The sequence below is a fragment of the Molothrus aeneus genome, chromosome 1, assembly GCF_037042795.1.
Source record: "Molothrus aeneus isolate 106 chromosome 1, BPBGC_Maene_1.0, whole genome shotgun sequence".
NCBI classification, from domain to species: Eukaryota; Metazoa; Chordata; class Aves; order Passeriformes; family Icteridae; genus Molothrus; species Molothrus aeneus.
Genome location: NC_089646.1, coordinates 149,837,624 through 149,844,631, shown reverse-complemented (window position 1 = coordinate 149,844,631; position 7,008 = coordinate 149,837,624).

Genomic DNA, 7,008 nt, shown 5'->3' with positions numbered 1-7,008 from the left:
TCTCAGGCACCTATGTTGAAATCATTCACCCCAGGACAAACTCAGTAGGATGTTTTAAAGAGCCATATTTAAAGTCTCTTAAATGCCTAAAGAGGCTAAGGATGCTGCAAAATTCTAGCCCCAATAGTGGGGGAATTTTTTGGATGAGATTATATCAATGAAACCATGCAAATGCAAAAAAAAAAAAAAATATCCTAGTAAAACTGCAAAATCTGTGGCATGAACAGCAATAACTGCTGTTGTTTCTCCACATTTCCTCACTCTATGACCACTCCATCTGGAAGGCTACTATGATTTCATCAAGTCTAGTGATCAGCTTTTCCTAGTACTCACTGGTGTTACCTGTCAGAAGAGCAGGCATTGGTCCAAGTTAAAGCATCCTGGAGTAGTACTCTGCTTCCCTGAGATCTGACTGTGGTACAGCCATCTCCATTCCACAGGAACACAACATAAACAATGCCTCAAACTGCCTCTTGCAACAGGGTTTGCAAGAGTTTGCTTCTTGCAACACATATATGTTTAACCTAACCTATTTCCCTGACCAACCCAATGGGTATAAAATTTGAACCATCAATATCACTGCAATACAGGGAACTGGGTGTTCCAGTACCTGTTCCAGTGGAGTCTGTAATTGCTAGAGCCTGCAATGTGAGCTCTTTCCCAAGCAATGCAGCTGAGTCAGTGCCCTTCTGCTGGGACCTCTATTCCTTTGAAGAGGATTTTCCCTCCAGGGGTGGTGATGAGAGCCACCAACACTATGGCACTATCCCATGGGAGGTAAGACTGTAGTTCTGCTCATGGTTTCACTTCCCAGGGCCCAATTGTACCATGGCTTCCTTCTGCCTCATATATTTCCATATTCCTGTAAATCACTGATACAGGCACCTCACAGCCATCATCTTTCAAATGATGCATCAGCACACATGGATCAGGCTGTGACTTCTCGGCCAGGCTGACCATTTCACATTTCTGACACCATTTTCCACCAGTCCCTCTCTTGGAGAAAGCAATTTTTTGCCTCAGAGGTCTGCACTTCCCTTCAAACTCCCGAAAACTCAAGCCTACCAACCCACCACACATCCTCAGATCTTTCCATGCCTCCCAAGCTGCTTGTAATGAAAATGTGTGTCACATATACAGAGTTGTTAACAGCACTGTTTTGCCAAGGCTACTCAGAAAAACAGTAGAAAATGTGCAGGCCCTGTGCATAGCTTATTTTAGCTTCTTTGTTCCAACAACCCACAGATTCACACCTCCCATTCTCTTGCTATCAACAGTATTTTTGCCATATACAGAAATGTCTTAACATCTTTCTCAGTTCAGTTGTTCATTTGAGGTCAGTATAAAATCTCTAAGATGATTTGCTTAGATTTTTTTAAAGTTCCTAAACAATGTCTCAGTCAAAGCTCTGTCTGTCTGCTGTAAACTTCACTTGTGGTAGTCTGAATTCTCCTTACTGTCAGTGTATTATTCACTCCCCATAAAAGCCTTCTGAGACTGGATAATTCTCTTGATCTTTAATGCCTATTGCCTTATCCAGAGCTTTCAGCAGTTCTTCATTTTATAGCAGCTCCAAAACAGGGTCTGGTTCCTTATCAAAGACACAGTCTCTGAAAATTGGAAAGAGATCAATTTTTTCACAAACTAACCTATTTTCTGGTGACCTTTTGAGCTTTCTATATAATCTATACTGCTTAACATTGTGCTTTTCCTCAGGATGCTGTACTTGCTAAACTTCTTCCCTGTTTAAAATCACCCATTTGTGCTCGGGGCACAAAGTTGAAAACCAGAACCAAAACCACAGCTATCATTTTATTTCTATTATATTTCCTAGATATTCCTCCAAATGGCACAGTTTTGGGGGGCACCTTCCACCTGCCAGTTCCTATTGCTGTTGAAGCATCCATCTGTGTTTCTGGAGACTGGGGCAAGGTCTCTCACCCCCTGTTCTGCACCATCCCTCTGCTCAGGAGATCTCCTTGGATTGCCTCTTATTAATCACCAACAGGGATTAGAATTGTCCTGTTCCTACTCCAACCTGCCTTTTCTCTAATGAAAACAGCCAGACACGACAAAATAGGGACACCTTCAAGGACAATGTGAGTGATTCCATGCATCACTGAATACATGCAGAGACTGCCAAGGTAAAGCACACACACACAAGTCAGCTTTTGCAGGGCAGCCCTTTATGCAGAGTATTTAAAGATTTAGATGCCAAATTCTCGATGATTTCAAATTCAATCCAGTACTTAGCAGTCTTTGAGGATCTGGACCATTCCCTAGAGGCTGAAATAGTAATCAGGATGGATGGGCATTGCATGTCAAACTACCACCACCCGAGTCTGTGGTAGACAGAATGCGTTCCCTAAAGAGCTTAACAGCAATAAAGAGCTCTGTAAAAAGCCCCGAACTTTCAGGGAATTACAGCATTCATTCCTCTTTGATGTGCTGTGCTTCTCTTGTGCATCTAAAATCCTATAAAGTGAATTAGAAATATCCTCTTCTACCAGCTGCCCAGAGGCCAGCAAAGAAAGATGGTGAAAAATCTCTCACGTATTTCTTGGGAAACCTCGATCATTCCTGGGACACAAAATCTCTGACCATGAGCCTGAGTCACAGCACACAGATATCTGCAGTCTGTTGACATGCTAGGGGAAGGGAATCCAGAAATGGTTGAGTATCTTTCTCTCCCTGTTGTATGTCTCACCTGCATTGTATCCAGCACAGTCCATGATTCAAAGCACTTCTGTCTTTGCAAGGTTTTTCCTGTTCAAAAACCTGTAGCAAGGCAAAGCTGTACAACAGCCAACCCTCAGTCATACTGCAAATATATCAGGGCCCAGCAAAGCTGAAGATCTCCAATTCTGCACCAGAAAATGGGCCCCTGACCCCACATGTGGGGTTATCTGCCAGCCTAGCTTCCTCCTGGGCTCTGAGCAAGCTGTGCCCTCCCTCCACAACCTCTTGGTAACTGCCAAGAGGAAACAACACAGCCACGTGCAAGGGCAATTTCTTCCTTCCTTGTCCCTCTGGGGTTCGGCATCTCTGAGATGTGTGCACAAGAGTCTCATTAGTCAGGCTAATCAATATTACTAAGCACTGCTAGCAGGTGTGGGCTCTGTGGGCAGAAAGGCTGAGGAAAATGGAATTGCCATGTTAGGAATATGAGCACAGGTCACTGCTCTTCTGTACCTGTCTTCCAGGTGTAAGGGCAGGAGTTGCTCTAGGCCAGGATTTGGGAGAAGACAGGTCTGATCTCCACAGCTATTCTGGGACAGAGGAGAATGAGGAAGACACTGCAGAGGAACCCAAGCCACAAAGTAATAAAGGAGGAAGGAAAGGAGAAGGACCCAACAACTTAAACAACAATCTGAGTTCCACGAAGGGCAGGGCTAGTAAGAACAAGGATGAGGAAAGTAGGACAAGGGAAAACAGGGAATGCAGGGACATGATACCCTGCAAAGGATGACATAGGAAAACAAATGTGGGTTGGCTTGCTTTTCCCCTTCTGGACACAATTAGTCCCAAAACAGGAGCTCTGGGGAGGGTGCCAGTGCTTGGATCAGAGCTGAAAGACTCCCATTTTAGGAAGAAAAAGCTTTTAAAGCAGGGCACTTTATCGCCTTCCCATGGTGAGGCCCCGGAAAGGGACAAGTGTGATCTCCCCCCATTTGTCTGAGCTTTTGTGGTCATGCAGTAGAAAACAGGAAGGCCTCCAGTGTGCTGAGAAAGAGGAAGAGGGTGTCTATTCCTACACCCTTGGGAAGAGGGTGCTAGGGATGCAGGAGGGGATCTGGTGTGGTGTGGGTGCTCATGGACTCGTATCAGCATCCATTGTAAATGCTGGCTACATGATGAGCGGGACTGTCATGGGAAGTTCTGAGTGAGGCTTATGATAGGTGGTGCCACCTGTAATGTCACATCACAGCACATGTCCCCTGCTCTGCAAGGCACCCTAGGCAGGGCAGACTGGGATTGCAGCATGTGCCCTAACACAAGAAATAATCAATCACTTCACTGTAGTATTTCAGTGCTTTGTGGTGGGCCCTGTTCGGCTATTGGAGCTTAATGGGGATGCCAGGGAAAATATCCACTGCAACCATAGAACTGTAGGATCATTTGATTGGAAATGATATATAATGATAAGATCATCAAGTCCAAACCTTCCCCCAGCTATATCAAGGCCACCACTATGTGTCTAAGTGTCACATCTACATACCTTTCAAATATGTCATGGGATGATGACTCACAAACTTCCCGTCCTTCTGATTCCTTCTTCTTCAAATGCATCAAAAAGCACCAAAACTTCCATGGCAGAGATGTTTCTCTAAGTGTTCTTCTAAGCAGCCAGTGCTGGCAGGATATCAAGGTCTTAGTTCCTGAAACTGTCCTTCTTCATGATTCTTGTCAGTAGTGTCAGAGATCAGATTAATTTAGGTACGGAGATATGGATCTGAGTTCTAACACAAGGGATTTTGCTTTTCCTTCATAGCTTATGCAGAGCTAACAGCCCAGCTCAGGACTGAGGTTCTTCTTTCCAGCTGCTATGCAACAAGAAAGAGCCTGTCAGATGAAATAAAGCCGAGTTTACGTGCAGGAGAAAGTCCTTGTTCACCTCACAGCAATCTCAGGGAAAGCTCACAGAGAGGAGCTTCTGCCATCCCAATGAGAAGGTAATGGAATCATAAAATACCCTGAACTGGAAGTGACCCACAAGGATCATTGAACGCAACTCCTGGCCCGGCACAGGACCATCCCCAAGAGTCACACACCATGTGCTGAGAACTCTGATCCAAACCTATCTCCTCCAAGCTCATCACCTGTGATCTTTTCAGTAGGAAAAGCCAAAGAGCAAGGACTAGTCTGAACTCCAGTCCCAAAAGAAGCATTCTTGAGGATGTCTTGAAGGCCTTTGCGGGAGACCCCTTGGCTTCTCTTTGATCCCTCTGTAGACCTTAATATACCTCACTAACATGACTTTAAAGCAACCAAATTTCCCTCTAGGGGGTTCAAGTACCCAGGACCAAAATAGTGGAGAAGGTTTTGTTTAGAGCAGTTTTACTTCCGTCTCCTCCAAAAGAGGATTCTAAAAAAGGTCTAGAAGTGCTTGTTTGTCTCTACAGATGGAGAAAAATGGAAATTGCTGCAGATCAGTTAAACAGATTCCCCCAAGAGACTTGGCTAGGGGAAGTCCACATGGGAGTAGGGCATGGCATGAAAGCCTTGGGCCAGAGCCAGCTGTTGGCTCATCCGTCCTTTGAACCCACAGTCAGCATCTCTCCAGAGAAGGATCCTTATAAATTCATTCCTGAAGGAGCTTAGCTTTCATTAGACAGGAGCTTAGACCAAAGCCCAGTATGCAACCCCTTGATGTTTTGGATAGCTTGGAGACTGCCCAAATCCTGACTTCCCAGGGAAGGCCTCTCTTGATTGATAGTATTTAGAGCTGGAAATGCCACCCTGCCCACATTGCTTGGAAAACACGGTGTGCTCAAGACGCCGGTTCAGACGGACTCCCCTGCACAGCTGTCCATTTGCACAGCATGTGGTGGGAATCTGTTGATAGGTTCTTGACAGAAGTTATGGCTTGTTTATCTGGAAGCTTTACTTTGTGCCTCCTACCCAACCTGGAAACCCTTCCTCTTCTAACCTCTTGGCCTGCTATTATACACAGAATTGTCTACATTATAATTTTGGTAACCATGATTCATCTTACGACAAACACTGCGTAAAGCAAGCAGATTTGTATTGTAATAATTAAAGCAAATGATTGGATGGTTTATCCATACAATCGTAACAGTTCTGCCACTGCTAGTACTGTACCTGACCTGCAGAGTTTCAGTAAGTCACTGCAGGGTGTATTAACCCATGGAATATTAAAACAGGCTCGACCCTCCTGTTTCTCAAGGCTGGAAGGACTTGGAAGCCAGCAGAACTTCTTTCTAAGGTTATTGATTGCCTAATGGAGGTGAGAAAGTCTCTCCCAGTCATCCCAGGATCTACCCATTTAAACTACAGCCCCTTTTTCAGAAAGCCTCCAGTTCTGCTCTAATTTTTCTGAGGTTTAGAGAAGATACATCTCCTTCTTTGTCTTTGCAGTGTTACATTCCAAAGCCACAGATATTTGCTCTTTGTCTAAGAGATAACTACACCCTGAGATGCCAGACCTTTTTTCCCCAGCAAAGGTATTTGTAAACAACCCTCTATTCCTGCATTCCAAAAAAATTAAATTACTCTGTCTCTTCCTATGAGGCATGTTTCCAGGGTCAGTCTTTCTGGTGGTTATTTGCTGAGCTTCTTCAGATGTTTCAGCTGCCTTTTCCAGGTTGAGGCATGAGAGAACAATGGGATTGGGGAACAGAGGGGAGTTAATCCACCAGTTGATTTAAAATAGGTTAAACCCCTTCTTTACACTGCGGCAGAAGCAGGCTGATACAATTGGTTTAAGGAACACACTTGATGTTCTGGGACACAGGAGCACGGTGCTTCCATACCCACCACCCAGAGCTCCAGATCTGCCAGCCTCAAAGAGCATCCTTAACATTTTTTGCTTCCTTTCAGCCACCACGCTATCTGTCTAGACCTGCCCAGCAAAGCTCACATACTCTGCACTTGGCAGCCACATGTGAAGCCCTCCCAAGCCCAGATGGATTGGAGGAGTGGATGGGAGGGTGTTCTCTGTATGTTTTCTCTACAGCTGCCATGTCTAATACCAACAGCAGCAGCTGCCAGTGCAAGGGATGTGGATGTGCCATTTGTAACTTAACTTTCATGAACAATAGCGCAGCTGTTTGTGCTGCAAGATGCTGGGAGGCAAGAAAAATCAATTGGTTCTGCCATGAGCCTCCTGGAGGGTTATTTGTCAGCAATGCTGAGCAAGACAGCAGCAGAATCCCAAGGAAGGGATGCACCGAGGAGGGTAGGACACCTGCACAGAACACAGCTGTGCAGGTAAGGGTGGCAAATATGGAGTGCGTGTTTGCAGTAGTACCTGTGTGATAGACAAAC